Below are 17,130 nucleotides of genomic sequence, written 5' to 3' on the forward strand. Positions count from 1 at the left end.
TTTGTAGCTCCTGAATTTTAACCTTCTGGGCCAGTTGGTTACTACTGTAAATTTTGCTGTCTCTTTTTATTTTTAATTTGTAGGCTGTAAATTGCTGCTGAGATGCCCTCAGACCAAAGAATCAAAAAGCTGCTTTTCACAGCAGACACATACTGGAAAGGCTAAAAAAGAATTATGGAGTCATTTCAGTTGTTTAAATCGTTTTCTATTGTGATGAAGACTGTTACATTAGTAATTCTTTTTCAAATTTGAGACACTTTTAAACATCAAAAATAAATTAATTTAGGTAGAATATATGCCATTCTCTTAAGACTGTTAAACTTAAAAACTAACAACCAAACAACCTTCTTCCAGTTGCTTTGCCAATGAATTTAACTTCAAACAGGACTCAAATCCCCAAATACATATTTCCTTCCCTGGTTAACAATCATTTTGGATCAGTGTGATCAGCATGTAGAGCTCAAAAAAAGAGCTGTGAAATGACAAATAAGTTATCAGACTACTGAGTAGTGAAATATTTATTGTTTAAAATGAGTTGCTATTTTCTGAAAGCATATTATCTAACTTCCAACAAAAATATAAATACAAGTGCACTCCAGTGTATGCATACTAGGATGAAAGTAAAATCTGAAGACCAAAAGGACCTGAGCCTGTTGTTTCTGCAGTTTCTAATTTCCGTTAAAGTTAGAGAGATAAATATAATGTAAGTGTTGTACCTTAAGTATTGATATTGAGCTACCTTTGTTTTATTATGCTACCAAGCTGATGATGGGAGTGAATTTTTTCTTAGTAAAGTATTCCAGGTTAGGTACACTTCCAAGATGACAGCAACCAAATAAAATTCTAAACAAGATTCATTTCATTCACCTTTCCTTGATATAGAGTATATAAAAGATGGTTCCCAAGAGTCTTGTTCCAGTTTCTGACAGTACCACTGTCGAGAAAATCATTTCTGTTTCTCCTTATTACATAACTGCATTTGCACATTAAAAATATGTGTACTTCAGAGAGTGGTGTTATCCTGATAAATTAAATATGGAGATCGTGATTGTATTACCCCTCTACTATAATAATAGAGCAAACTCAAGCTTTCAGTTATTTTCAGTAGGATAAAAAACCTGCCATGCTCCCTCCCTAAATCAATGAAACTCTTTTAATCATTAAAATCAGAAAGAAAAGATGTCTCTCTGTTTGTTTGTTTGTTTGTTTAAATCCACTTGTAATATTCACAAGACTTGTTCGTGTCTATTTGCTCTTCAAACATAAAAGGTGCTATTACTAGAGTAAAATTTCTCACTGAATTTGTTTGTTGCTTTTTTTTGTTTGTTTGTTTGTTTGTTTTCTATGTCTCAATGAAAAAAAGAATAGGAAATCCCAGACCTAGATTATGTAGGGGACAAAAAAATTCAATCAGGCAAAAAAAAAAAAAAAAAAAAAAAATCTCTTTTTTTGTAGCATATTTACCTATAGTTTATTTCTTATATAAGCAAGAGACTCATATTAGGATTCTCAGGATTTTACAGGCTAGTTTTATTATATAAAAGGCTTTTTCATAGTATTCAGTAAGCAATAATTGCACCTTAAGACTTACCTACAAATCTTGCATGAAATAAGAGACAGCTCTATCTTGAAGTATTGCAAATTCCAGAAAACTAAGATTTTAAAAAATTTGTTAAAACTAACTTGTGGCTTGGCTTGAGTGACTTGAATGAAGAAGAACTGTCATGAGCTACAAGAAACATATATAATATAGTTCACGTATATTAAAAATAAAATGTTACTTTTTTTTTTTAATAAAACAATGAAAAATATAGTAACAGAAACAAAACTAGTGTTATATTTTCATTTTTTTTTTTTTTTTTTTTGTGAAACTAATGCATGGTTTGGTTGCGATTCTTACTGAGTTCCCAAGGCATTGCTCAGATTACTGAATAAATTTTACTCTCCCTGCACTTCATCCTTGAAAATAGCTGTTTTCAATTGTACATAGTTTGAAAAAGCAATGGCATGAAAAAGGTGTGATTTTGAAGGAAGAGATATTTTTCATGATGATATAGGTTTTATAAGACTCTAGTAAAGAGACACATGAAAAAAACTGATTTCTATGTGATGGAAACTCTGTACATTCCATTTGAAGATTTACCAGTAATGTATTTACTTCAACTGAAATTTTTCATTTACGATCCTATTCTGCTTATGAGAAAATAAAATTTCTTATGACAAGTTCTCAATGATATCAGGCAAAGTATTTACAGGTAAGCCAATAGTCATATACAAAAAGAACAGAGTTGAACTCAGCTAATTGGTGAAGGGGCTCTCTGGCTATCCAGCACTCCATCACAGGAAGCAGCCTAGATCCAAGTGATGCTCTCCCTTCAGAGACTGATACTCATACGAGTTCAGTGTGGCTCCACCCACTCTTGGTGCACCATCTCTAATCACATGGGGAGCACAGGCACAAACAATTTCTCTAAGAAAACTGACAAAATTTCCTTAAAAATAAAGCATAGTGCCATATCATTTTTCTCAACAACAAGAGAAAGTACTCATCTGTTCATTTTCCACTGAACGCTCTTCCTTCACCCACAACTTTTCCTTTAAGAGATTCTGTTTTCTTTTGAGATGATGTCAGATAGGTTGAAATATCATTGTGGGTAATTGATGTGTTTTACTCAGCAAGTGACGCAAGCGTCATGTACTACACAGGGCACTGATTTAGCTGAGACTGTGTAGCAGGCATATGAGGTGGAGTTAGCACTGCAGTGTGCCCTCCCCTTGTCCTTGTTTCAGCTGAGAGAATGTAAATAACATACAAATGTTTTGATTGTTGCTGAGTAGTTTTGTTTTGATTTTGATGTTTTGATTGTTGCTCAGGTGATTGAATCCCACCACAGTTAAATTGAACAGACTGTATTTATAAATTCTCCATTCAGTTAAGTCTTCCAAATTGTATGACAACTTCTCTTTTTTGTTTGTTTGTCTATTTGTGCACTTTGATTTTTTTTTTTTTTTTTTTTTTTTGTTAATTTATTTGGCTTGTGTTGATTTGTTTTAAATAATAACCCTGAATTCCACAGTGCTTTTGCTAATGGAATCATGACTTCAACAGATAGCTGGCAAATGATGACCTGCAAATTATGAAATTATGTAGTTCAAGTTTTCTCTGCAAGCAAAACAAAGTAATTGAATGGCTATATACTAGAATAACTAGAATAATACTGCCATATAGGACTAGGCCCTGGTTGAAAAAATGGAGTCTACTTTTTTTTTTCTCTACTTAAAAATAATGTGCAAACAGCAAAGCCGAGTTATTAATATAAGCAGTGATCCCAATACAACAACTATCAATGGCAATTATAAAGGGAACTCACGCACCTAAGTGACTAAGCATCTTATAGCTCATTCATCACATGATATAGCTTCATCCTCCTGTGAAATTACAATTTAGGTGCTTTCATGAGAAATTTTAGATTGCAGTTTTTGAGCACAGAGTGTTACAGAGTTGATTTTTTTTTTCTTCTTTCATTCACCTCCCCCCTTTCCCAACCACCCCTCCCCCACCTTATGACAGAAGAGACGAGAAATTATTTTATCTATATAAAATTGCAAAATATCATTATTGTATAATGCTGGCTTCTAGGAATCATTTAGATTTTATGCTATCACTGTATAGTTTTTACCAATTAGCTTACATTTCTTGCTCTTCTTTGATTTATGCCTTGAATATCTGTCATGCTTTTATTCCTAGACATACACAAACTCTGTGTAAATATACCACTACTGCTTCTGTAACTCCACATTTAATTTATTTAAAGAGCTCTTTACTTATACTCTAAATTCTTCCCATTCCTGCCCTATGTATCTTAGCTTGCTTCTATTAGTAATCATTTGAGGGGAAACCGAGATTTCAGCCTGATAAAATATAAGTACACAGGCTAGGGCTAGGGTGTGTTAAAGTGGAGAATAATGCACTTAAGTCCAGTGTAGCCATTCCAGCCAAAATGCAGAAAAGAAAATACCAAAGGAATGCTACAAACAAAAAAACAACATGTAATGTAAAACATTTGGTAATATGTATGATTATGTATGAGCTCCATGCTGTACTAAGGAAGACATAATTGTCATGTTTTTGGCAACAAAGCAGGACTTTGTGTTAAAGTTAGAACTTAGAGGAAAGAAAAGAAAGAAAGGAAGAGAGAGATTTATGCAAGAGTAGATTGCCTTTTAAGGAATTTGTACACAATGCTATAAAAATAATCTCCATAAAACAATTGAAACAGATATCCTTTTGAATTTTTATGCTTTGAAATATATATTCAAGGGTGCATTTTACCATAAATGAGAATATATTCCTAAGAGATTGAGAAAATGGGATTATAAAATTTAAGGACACTGTTTGATCGTTTCAGCTTTTTTCTGTGTGTGTCTGTCATTTCAAGAAAATTGATATTATTGATAAAAGAATTTGTTTTAGCAAGAGCAGAAAAAGATTGAAAAATATTTTTTATTGGAAAATAGTTGCAATACTTCAAATTTATAGATTTCAAAACATACATTTGGAAAGAAAAAGGGATTTAGAAGCAAGGGTTTCAGAAATAAGGAAAATGAGTAAAATGACAAAGTAGTAATACAAGTGTAAAAAATGTAGGTTGCACTTGAATCTGTAGAAGAACAAGATAACAGAACTGACTATAAAACTGCTGTATTTCTCTCACAATACATTCTCTAAAAATCCGTGTGGTGTTTTAAAAAGGGAAACGAGAAAAAGATATATTGTCTTATCTAAAAGTAGCAAAATATTTTTTACATATAAAACTTAAAGCAAAATTGCGCAAAAAAAAAAAAAAATCCAGTTGATTGACATAAAAAATCCTAATCAGTCACAGTCTTCTTGGAAGTCTTTTAATTTTGAATTGCAACCAGATTTTGTTGTGGATATTACAGGATATTTTGATATATAGTTTGTAGTGTGTTTGAAGTAGGTTTCTAGACAAGTTTTCCCTAGAATCATTGAATGGCCCGGGTTGAAAAGAACCATAATAATCATCTAGTTTCAACCTGCTGCTATGTACAGGGTCACAAACAACTAGATTAGGCAGCCCAGAGCTACAACCAGCTTGGCCTTGAATGCCTTCAGAGATGGGTCATCCAAACTCCTTGGGCAACTTGTTCCAATGCATTACCACCCTCTGGTGAAAATCTTATTCCTAATATCTAACCTAAACCTCGTCTGTCTCAGTTTAAAACCATTTCCCGTTGTCCTATTGTTATCCACCCACGTAAACAGTCATTCCCCCTCCTATTTATATGCTTATTTCAAATACTGGACGGCCACATTGAGGTCACAGAGAAAAGGATGTGATGATGGACCATATCAAAGACTTTGCAGAAGTCCAGGAAGATGAGATCCGTCACTCTTCCCCCATCCACCAATGCCATCACTACATTATAGCAATGAAGAGAACTGAATAAACAACTGAATAAGCAAACATGCATTAGTTGATGGTTAGTGCAACCTTAACACAAATGAATACAAAGCAATGATGCTTCATATGATTATTTTAAAGTCAAAGTGTAGAAAAAGGATTAAGCAGAGTTCTAAATCCTTCTCTCTTTATTTTTTTTTTCTATCCCATTGAAAGAAAGATGCACTAGCACTGTCCAAGAATGAGTCATCAAATAATAGTTGTAAATCTGTTAGTTTGTATGGTGATTTAAGTAATAGCTGTTCTAAAAAGGATTTGAAAATGCAACAGTATGTTTAGCTAATTATCACCAGCCAGAAGGCCAATGTATCCTGGAATGCATTAAAAATGCATGGTAAGCAGTTGAAGAGATGATCCTTCCCCTCTGCTATGGTGGGGCCAAGGCTGGTAAACAGTCTAAGTCTGAGCTTCTCAATTGAAAAAAGACAGGGATCTTCTAGAGAGTGTCCAGAAGAGGGCCACAAAAGTGATTAAGGGACAGGAGCATCTCCTTTAAAGAGAAGCCTGAGAGTCCCGTGACTCAACCTGGAGAAGTGTGCAACGGCAGGAGATCTCATCACTGTTTATACTAAAATACATGAGTCAAATAGATGTCAAATGGATGAGGCCAGGCTTTTTTCAGTGGTGCATAGTTTCAGGGCAAGGGGCACTGGTTAAAAACTGCAACACAGGAAATTCCATAATAATATGAGGAAGAACTTCTTTACTGTGAGGTTAACTGGAATAGGCTTCCCAGAGAGATTGTGGAGTCTCCTTCTCTGGAGATACTCAAGACCTGCATGGATGCTTTCCCCTGCAGTATAATGTAGAGAGCCTGCTCTGTCAAAGGTTTTGGACTCAATGATCTGCAGTGGCACCTTTGTCTGAATTTTGTGATTCTGTGATTTTTATTAATGATTTTTATTTAAATGGCAAAGTCAGTAGAATGAATAAAATAATACCACATGATAATAGCTTGCTGTTTTCTTTCTAAAATGTTCATGATACATATTATAAAGATCTTGTGAGATTTAAAGAAATTCAATTTAAAAATGCTCTAAAATTTAATAACTGATTAAAAAAACATCCTGCAAATATAGGAATTGGCAAAAAATTTAATTTTTTATTCTGTTGAGTAGTGCTATGGCTTCTGCGAGTTTGTAAATCTAGAGAATAAATCACTTTTACTGAAATGAAAACAAAATTACTTTCAGGAAATACAGTTCCTATTTTCTCCAAATTATGATTAATTTTCTGACAGGACAACATAATGAAATGAAGTATTTTATTGATATTTTATTTTTATATACATGGAAATAATCTTTGGTATGAAACAAAATAACTTTTTTTTTTTATTCCATACCTTTCAAAGGATATGAGAAACATTAATTAAAACTCACAATTCTTGAGCTAAAGACTCTGAAAGATTTTAAGACTATTCTACGGCACAGAAATATTTATACACAGAAAAAAAAAAGTGACTTTTTCAATCAATATTTTTTTTTAACAATGCAGGATTGCATTTGAGTTTTGCCTACCTACAATAAAAGCATTTGTAGATGTTTAATCTAACTTGGGTCCTACCTGCACCTTCCAGGGCCATTTTATTTTATGGGTACCCAGATCTAAATTCTCAGGGGCAGGGAGCAGAATATTCTGGGGTTTTACCTGATGATTAGTGCCCATAATTTGGATCCTAAGTGGAGTGGCCCATGTCATCTGCAACATTCTCAGGACACTGGGTCTGCCGTCTTCAGGTCTTTCATTCAAGTCCCGCAGGGTTTCATACATTCTTTTCGTCCACCCCTTCACAGACTGGGAGTCTGTCTTCAGGGCAGCCTTAAGAATACCATTATAATGTTCGATGAGGCCTGCCCCCATGGGATTATATAGCAGGTGGAATCGCCATTCGATGTTATTTTCTTCTGCCCAGCGCTGTACTGTTGCACCAGTAAAATGAGTCCCTTGGTTGCTCTTGATGACTTGAAGTATCCCATAGGCAGATATCGGTTTAGTGAGTGCCTGGATGGTATATGCCTGGTTTGCTCTCGGTACTGGATAGGCCTGCGGTAGCCCACTTGCAGTGTCAACTCAGGTCAGGGTGTATCTTGCCCCCTCAGACTGAGGAAGGGGCCCGATGTAATTGACCTGCCGGAGAGGATCGCTGGAGAGGATTGTGTCCTCTAGCAAGATGGGCTATTGTTTCGGGCAACGATCTTGGTCTCATCTTGGAGCCAGTGTCGCAATCCTGGCATGCCTGGAAGATTCAGAGGGACCTCAACAGGCTGGAGGGCTGGGCTCGGGTGAACCTAATGAAGTTCAACACGGCAAAGTGCAAGGTTTTGCATTTGGGCCGGAAGAACCCCAGGCACTTGTACAGGCTGGGAGGAGTGGTCCTTGAGAGCAGCTCGGCAGAGAAGGACCTGGGGGTCCTGATGGACGAGAGACTTAACATGAGCCAGCAGTGCGCTCTGGCAGCTTGAAAGGCAAATGGGATCCTGGGCTCCATCAGGAGAGGGGTGGTCAGCAGGGAGAGGGAGGTGAATGTCCCTCTCTACTCGGCTCTTGTGAGGCCCCATCTGGAGTACTGTGTCCAGGTGTGGAGCCCTCAGTACAAGAAAGACATAGAGATCTTGGAAAGGGTCCAGAGGAGGGCGACTAAGATGATCAGGGGGCTGGAGCACCTCCCCTATGAGGACAGGCTGAGGGAGTTGGGCTTGTTCAGCCTGGAGAAGAGAAGGCTGCGGGGTGACCTCATTGCAGCCTATCAAGACCTGAAGGGAACCTACACCCAGGAGGGGAGTAAACTCTTCAAAAGGGCTGACAACAGCAGGACTAGGGGAAATGGATCCAAGTTGAAGGAGGGAAGATTTAGGTTGGATGTTAGGGGGAAGTTCTTTACAAGGAGAGTGGTTAGGCCCTGGAACGGGCTGCCCAGGGAAGTTGTGGATGCTCCGTCCTTGGACGTGTTCAAGGCCAGGTTGGACGGGGTCCTGGGCAACCTGATCTGAATGTGTACGTTTGGTGCCCCTGCTAGGCAGGGGGGTTGGAACTACATGATCCTTGAGGTCCCTTCCAACCCGGGTGATTCTGTGTGATTCTGTGATCTGTGATATCAGATAGTTGTATGGGCAGTCCCCTGATGTAACCAACAGGCAATGTTCTCAGATGGTGAATTCTCAATCCATCAAACTCAGGCCAGCCTGTCGGCTTCATTGTTTCCCGGTGACTGTAGGGGCTGATGACCGGAAACATGGTAGACATGTACAGTCCTGTGTTTGACCATGTTCCATGTGTCTAACCACATGTCTTTGCCCCAGATCGGTTGGGCATGGATAGTCCATTCCTGGGTGGCCCACTGTGCAATCCAAAGAGTGAGCCCCCAGTACACAGCCCAACTAGCTGTGCAGATGTTCAGGATGCCATCACCGGGTTCCTTGGTTATAACCATCCACACAGCTCGCAGTTCTGCCCATTGGCTGCTCTAAACCATCCCCTCATTGAACCAGATTGTTTTGGTGGAAGAATGGTATGCTATTGCTCTCCACTTGCTCGGGTTGCCCTTGCTGGACCCACTTGAGGCATCTTCAGGGATAGGATATTTTCCCTTCTGAATGGGCTCTTCTCTGCTGGAGCAACCAGTATTTCTTTTGGTGCATCACTGTGATATGTCACTGGGCCTAGGATCTTCTGGAGTTCTTTCCAGGGTGATGAAGACAGACTACTCCTTTGGCTAAGGTAGGCGACCCATTGTGCCAACGTCTGTGCTTGGGCCACCCCTGTCATAGGAAGGGGGGTCAGATCTTCACTCATCCCTGAATCGGCAGAGTGGTCTTGACTATAACTTCAGCTGTTTGAGTTATTGGCTCTACTGCCTGTAATGCTGAATAGGCAGCCAATAACTGTTTTTCAATCATACTGTATCTTTCTTCTGCTCCGTGCCAAACCTGAGACCAGAAACCAATGGGGGTCTGAACAGAACTCTGGTGTTGCCACAGGCCCCAACCAAAGCCATCTTGAGTAACATGAATGTCCAACATGGCTGGGAGGGTAGGATCAAACATACCCAATGCCTGGGCTTGTTTAACTGCCAGTTTTGCTTGTTGGAAAACATCCTTTTCCGTTTTCCCCCAGTCCCATAGCTGCCCCTTTTTTGTGAGTCTGTACAGTAGCCTTAGCAGCTGCGCTAGTTGAGGTGTAAAGGAACGCCAGTAACCCAATATATTTAGAAACTCTTGCCGCTGCTTCGATGTTGTAGGGACTGGGAATGCCTGAACCTTATCTATGACAGCACTGGGTAGCACTTTGTTCTTTCCTGACCAAACCACGCCCAGGAATTTTACGGACAGGCCTGCACCTTGCACATTTTGGGGATTTATAGCCCATCCCCTCTGTTGTAAATAGGTGGTTAATGAATCTGCTGCCTGTCCTACTGCCTCCAGTGAGTTGGATGTCAGCAGGAGATCATCGATATAATGGTATATGTTAACATAATCAGGTTTTCTCCAATCAGCCAGGTCACGTGCCACTAGATTGTGACTATACATTGGTGAATGCACGTACCCCTGTGGCAGGACCTGAAAGGTCCAGTGCCTGCCTCCCCACATAAACACAAACTGATCTTGCGATTCTTCAGCAACTTAGATACTGAAGAATGCATTTGCTAGATCTAGGACACAATGATAGGTTTTTATCTCCCTGCTTAATGTGTCCATTAGGGAGGCAATATTGAGTAGGGCTGCATGAATAGGCAGTGTGACCTTATTTAATTCTCTGTAATCTACTGTCATTCTCCATGTGCCTTCCAACTTTCGCACTGGCCATATGGGGGAGTTATATGGGCTGTGTGCAGGTCTTACAACGCCCACTTTTTCTAATTCCTGCACCGTTCTCGATATTTCATCTTGCCCACCCAGGAGTCTATATTGTCTGACATTAGTAATCCGGTGCGGTTTCAGCAGGCAAATAGGCCCATGTTTTGCATGGCCTCTTAATATTGTCTGCAACGCTCGGATACTGATACATCTCTGTCAAAGTCTGAACTCTCTCACAGTTGTCTGGAGAGCCAGACCTCATAGAATATCTATACCCAGGATGTATTATTGGACTGGAGCAATAGACACCTTGTACTCCCGGGATGGGAGACGCCCAACCCCCAATTTTAGCCACGTTTGGGTGACAGGAATAGTCTGTCCCTCAAAACCACCAATCATCACTCTGTCCCCATCAAATTTCGTCGGATCTCCATAGATAATTGATGTTTCTGCTCTGGTGTCCACTAACACCATAACTGAATATTTTTTCGGGACCAATAAATCGTTGATTCTACATAGGGCCTCCAATCCCGTCTGGAGGCCCTAGGGGGACTAACATCCATTGTCACACCATGAATTGTGGTAGAGCCAATTCTTTTGTCTTCCAGTGGGCCAGGCATTGGGGCCCAAGACACTTGAGGAGGCTTTTTTTTTTTTTTTTTTTCCTATTTGGAACAACGAAATCTTCTAGGTTCCATGTCATTGTTGGTATTCTTTCTATAACCCTTACCCTTGATTTCTTAGGGTAGTTCTGAAATTTTTGATTGTCCTTTAGTTGTCTCCAGAGCTGGAGAAGGACATGGTTGGGCTGGTGGTCAATCCAAGCAAATTAGACGCCTGCCCAAATTAAATCATTAAACATTTGTTTTCAGGATACCCTTATGGATCCCGATTGAGGAGCTTGAGTAGCCAGCATTTCGGTTTTACTTACTGGCAAGACCTCTGCTTCTTCCAACATCTGAATGTTGCTCCTAGTCCACAGGTGTTCTGTTTCTCCCAGGTCGGCCACTAACTGGGCAGCCTGCAGGATTACGGCTTCTGAGGCCACCAGGGGGATTAAATATAGAGACTCAAGTACCATAGAGATGAAAGGGAACTTGCTGTAGAATCAAGTCTCTCATCCCTGCTGGAAATTTGACCATAGCAGGGCCATCAAATTGTCTTCATAGGTAGTTTCCCTTATGCCCAGTTCTCAGATATAATTCTGGAGGTCCTCCATGGAGGACCACATCCCTGTATATAGCAGTATATCTGACTTATTCAGCCATACCACATGGCAGGCCACCATTAACCATTCTATTATAGAATGATCTTCATCAAGATATTGATTACCCACATATAACCTCTGCCTGAGAGCAGGATGGACAGTCATGCTGGCCAACTTGGGTATTTCCAGGCCATTCACCAAACACTTTCTGCCCCATAATCCCACAGTCTTAATAACCAAGCTGGCACACTTTCTTTAGGCTTCTGCCAAAATTGCTGTACTAAATCCATCAATTCTGTTGCCGTGTATGGCTGGGCTGTTACATGTAAATGAGTCTGGGCAGGGGCCACTGATCAGGCGACACCCTGCTGGTCTGTCCTGTACTTTTTTTGTTTTCTGAGTTATGACAGGATGGACTTCTAGTGGATCAGTCAAAATCAGATATTCAAGATCTAATTTGGATTTTTTTTTTTTCCTGACCAATGAAGTCTGTTGATTCAGGAGTCTGGTTATTGTTCATTGAAATATTATGAACTAGACCTATTGGAAGATGTAGAATTGGAAGATGTAGAATTCTTCCCTGTTAATACACCAAGTTCTTGCTCTGGTTTTTCAAAATGGTCTTTCAAAAGTTGATTTTCATTCTCTGAAGTATTATTTCTTATTTCTGCATGATTTGATGCATTTAATAGTGGTCATGCCACCGTAGAGACAGCCAGTTGTCTTTCTTTAGTGATCAGTACATCCTTGCTAAGTCCCTGAAGGTAATCTGCCATGTGATATCCAAATGTAATATGTGAACATTGGTAAGAAAAAAATTTGAATTGTTCAACTTAACTGGCACTGTTTCTAAAAGCATCATCTACATCACAGAAGGGAGAGATACAACTAATTTTTTTAACTTATCTACAAGACTAACATTTATTGCTTTGTTTTTATCATTGTTTTTAATTGAAGCTAAGTCACAGAATAATTAAAAAAGACTTACTAAAAATTATCCTGCTTTTCCTAATACAATTTAATCTTACATGCTTCCAAGAGCTGAAATGGATCTAGCCTAAAAGTTGTGGAAATTTGCTTGCCAAATTTTATTGCTGCAGAATTGAAAACAAAATTTATCTGTAGCATACCAAGAAGAGCTTGCTTTTCTTCTTAGTCCTGTGCTTCATAAGCCTTGATATGTTCAATACTTCATTGTTACTAACATTTATTATGTTTTATTACAATTTGCAATTCAATTTATCAGTTTTTTTCAGTAAGTTTCGTTACTTTTATTTCAGTAGCTTTGTTTTAAGAAATCTTACCTTTTTTACAACTCTCATTTTCTACTGTGATAAAACTACCTCAGTGTCATGATTACAACTGAACAGACTCTTTCCCCAAGTGAGCTAAACATTTTATATCAAAACCATTCAGTAATATCAAAACAACATATATTCAAAATAATAGAACAAAGGATGATGTGAGACACAAATAAAATTAGAGTCTTTTATACAATCAGATTGTAAAATATTTTTGGATCATGTGGCATTTTTTCATCTGTGGCAGATCTTATTAGTGGTTCAATTCAACTGCTTCTATAACAACTGAAAAAAGAAAACAAAGAAAGGTAGAAAATGCAGAAGGATATTTTAGGAAAATTTATTTGAAGGGAGACAGTTATTTTAAGCTTTTAACATAGGAGGTGTTTCTATTATTGATTTTTTATTTGTTTGTTTGTTTGTTTGTTTGTTTTTAATAATATAATTTTTGCATCTGCACTGTCAGGACAGTCTGCTTAGAGACTCAAAAAACCTGTACCTGAATGCAGCAGTCATTCAGGGTCTATATGCTGAAGTCTTCAAATAAGTAGAAGTTACTAAGTTTCTGGGCCTGTGTGATTCTCAGTTTTAAATGTTCAACTCAGTGCTTCATGTTAGAATCTTAAAACATGGAAGTAACCACATATTTTTGGTTGATAAACCTTGTTCAAATATACGTATATATATTTTTTTGAGTATGTCTGTAACGCTGACAAAATATCTGCACTTCCTTGAGCCATCACTAACAAAAACAAGGGGAGAAAATAGATAGATAGATAGATAGATAGATAGATAGATAGATAGATAGATAGATAGATAAATAGATAAAAAGAAGAAGTAGTACCTAAGCAAGGAAAAAAAAAATGCCAGAATTTGGCAATATCTTAAGCACTGAATGGATTATCATAGTATAATAATAGAATATCTAGATTACGGGCATACATATCTCCTCTAAACTATGCAGATTGCTAATACAGCTTTTAATCTTCTTTTTTATTAATTGTACTTAGTTTAAAAATAAATGTAATAGTATGTTCATGCACTATTTTTTTCATCCTTTTTTTCTATTATTCATGTATATTGAGACCTTCTGTATTTTGCAATATATCTTTGCAAGATTTTAAAATTTATGCATTAGTTTGCATTAATGTAAAGTTGAAGAATAATTTGCTGTAGGAAAATATCTTTTTCATTGTTTTTATTAATTTAACGGATAACCTCAAGCCTTATTAAATTGAATAACTATGATTTTAGTATTGATAAATTTAACAAATCTTAATAATTACAAAGAATTACATCCAGTCCCATGAAATGAATTTTAATTCAATGGTGAATCATTTATATTTGATGCTTATAGAGGAGTTGTACTGTACAAATCTTTCTTCCTCTGCTTATAAAGAAGAAATTGAATTTTCACATACCCAGATTTATAAACATCCACCCCCATTCAATACTTTCACACCAATGCACATTCATTAGTTTTCACAAAGCACTGATACTTGTCATACATTTTCTCTATGATTAACTTATTTTTATTTCATACCTGGAGCCACATTGTTATAATGTCGTCTAAAGGAGTTTTTTTTGTTTGTTTTTTGGTTTTTGTTTTTTGGTTTTTGTTTTTTTGTTTTTTTTTTTTTTTTTTTTTTTTTTTTGTTTTTATTGTCTTAACACTGAAATAATTTGTTACTCAAAAGAAGTGCTTATTCTCTACTTATTCTCAAAAAACTTCCCAAGCAAACTTTGAACAGCTCTAGTGTGCACTCTGAACTCCTTGTATACAATTATCAGTGACATGCATCAAGCACCATGAAAATTCACAGATTCTCAGCTAAGGTAGAGTTAATTAATTTTTTCCTCAGAATACTGGTGAGGAGTAGTAGTGATGATAATGTGCATGTGTGTGTTTGTGTGTACCTGAAATGATTACGCATTAAAGTTTAGATTCTGATGTACAGAATGCTTCACCCAAAGCTATTTAATGTTTTAAACATATTGATTTTCCTATAATATATGTGTATGTTAATTATTTGATGTATTGAAATATCAGGTTTCTAATTTTTTATCATATATCCAATATCCAGCCATTTATTGCCAATGTTGATAGGTTTTTGTTCTGTATTTTTCAGATCTCAGGATAGAGAAATTTTGAACGAATTCCAATCCTCTAATCTGAGGGTAAGTGACTATTTTTGCTATTTCTTTTCCACGATTTTGAACGTTTATAGGAAGAATTACATTACAACATATTACTGTGATTCCTGAATCAAAAAACAATATAGAGAGGTAACTAGTCTGGTAATATTAGTTATTAATTCTTAGTTGCTTATTGTTTGTTCATTTGCTTGCTTGTTTGTTTTTTTCCTTCCAAGAGAATGTGATGAAAAAGTTATTTCTGTACCTACATATATCTACAAGCAGTTATGGTTCGTTGTTTTTTTGTTTGTTTGTTTCTTTTTCTCTTTTTTTTTTTTTTTTTTTCTTGCTTCTTTTGCTGAATTTCTTCGGCAAATTCCAAAGTGCTACACTTCGGAAACTTAATAATGTTGCATTTTGGGACTACTAACAACATAGTCTGGAGCAGACTATAATTTCAAAGGGAAAGAGATAACATCAATCAAGAAGTTGAGTGACTGTTAAAATGATAGTTTCTTCAAGCATAAGCAATAATTTTTTATGTTGAATCTCTTATAAGCAACTGTAGCTTCAAAATTAATAAGGGACAGGAACAGTAGGAATTAAAACTTCTTATCACATGGAGGGTTTAATCAAAATATTTTCCTCTTAACAGAAATTTAATATGACAGTCTTTAGAAATGAAATGCAAGTTGGATATGTTTCAGACAGAAAACTAAGATCATTGGAAATCTCTGTTTCTTTTTTTTTTTTTTTCCATACACAAAGACTTTTGAGAAAACTTATGTTTAATGTGATGTCATTTGAAGTATGTTGAAATTTAGTATGTTGTTAAAAATAATTTGAATGTGATATAATAAAGCTGCTGAGATAAACTTAACCAAAGAACCAAAATATTTTCCTGTGCTTTAATGTTCTTTCATAGTATTAGGTAGAATAAAGTCAGATGATTTTCCTATAACAGGAGAGAATAGGATTAATGTCAATCAAAATCAAACTCATAAAGAAACTTTATTTGCATAACACATACAGCTGTCAAGCACAGTATATATATGGGCAGCAAACAATGCTCCTAGATAATGGAAACCTAAACCCAGGAGTATAGTCTGACAGTTTTATTTTGTGATTCCACTGTTCATGTGAAAAGAGTAGTTAAAAAACAAACAAACAAACAAACAAACAGCAGAAATAATGTTATGTTTTACCATGGCACTTTCTAAAAATGGGTTAAAACCTTTAAACTTTAAACTGTATTTGTATTTTAGAAGCCTAAACTCCAGAACTTTGTAGAATCAATTTTGAACATTCAAAGAGAATAGTTTTCCCCATTATTTGGGCATTTTGTCACTTTATTTCTAACCCTGTTCTTTCATTTTTCCATGAAACTCTTGCATTTAAACTCATATTCACTGAGGAGTGGAGTATTGCTGTCTCACATGCTCTACTCTGCACTTGTAGGGGCTTCTCTGAAGGCTCCTATACACCTCCATGTGATTTTGAGTTGTCAATTTAAGTCTATAATCTAGTTTAAATTCCAGATCTCTCATATTTACTGTTTTCTAGATATGAGTGTGTACAGGAACACATAGCTTACTCAAATTCTTGTAAAGATCCTCTAAACATGGAAATTCTTGTAGTGGTAAGGCCTAGTATTTTCAGAATTCTTATCTATATGAATGTCTGCCTTTTGTAAGTTTATAAATATCTAATAGTTGAGGAAACACTAAGAGTTTTTACAATAATGCATTGAAGTCAATAGAGAATTCTTATGACAATAATGTGCTACTTGATATTGATTTTGTGTTGATTAATTTCTGCCTTATGATGCTATTAAAATAAATGGAAGTATCTACGTGTATCATGTACAATAAGCTTTATTTTTGAAGAAAAACAAAACCAATAGTAGCTTGTAATGTGGGAAGTCAGCATACCAAAGACAGCTTAAAGAACATTTTGTATTTATGAATATAGGAGACAACCAAGATTATCACATTGGTTAACTGATAATTATCATAAAGACAACATGTTAGAAATGACAGAAATAAACTTTTTAATGGGAAAATCCAGTAGAAAAGAAGCTCTATATTCCATTTGTATTGGATCACTTAATTTTGCCTTATGTGGAACAATGAAAATCTGGTAGGAGTTTGCTGTAGAAAACTATTCATTTCCAATATCATAAACTTTCCTAGCTGTTCAAAGTAGAA

The 17,130-nt window shown here is 36.5% G+C and overlaps 1 protein-coding gene across 16 annotated transcripts in view; it reads left to right on the plus strand.

Moving 5' to 3' along the window:
- The window catches only part of PTPRD (protein tyrosine phosphatase receptor type D), a 1,183,295-nt gene that overhangs the window by 474,018 nt on the left and 692,147 nt on the right, over positions 1 to 17,130 (plus strand). For all 16 annotated transcript variants that reach the window (XM_052700439.1, XM_052700447.1, XM_052700441.1 and 13 more), the window contains exon 5: positions 14,917 to 14,965. The gene's annotated coding sequence lies outside the window, so the exon portion shown is untranslated. The remainder of the gene's footprint in view (positions 1 to 14,916; positions 14,966 to 17,130) is intronic.

This window comes from Tympanuchus pallidicinctus, unplaced genomic scaffold (genome assembly GCF_026119805.1).
Source record: "Tympanuchus pallidicinctus isolate F22 unplaced genomic scaffold, pur_lepc_1.0 scaffold4, whole genome shotgun sequence".
NCBI lineage: Eukaryota > Metazoa > Chordata > Aves > Galliformes > Phasianidae > Tympanuchus > Tympanuchus pallidicinctus.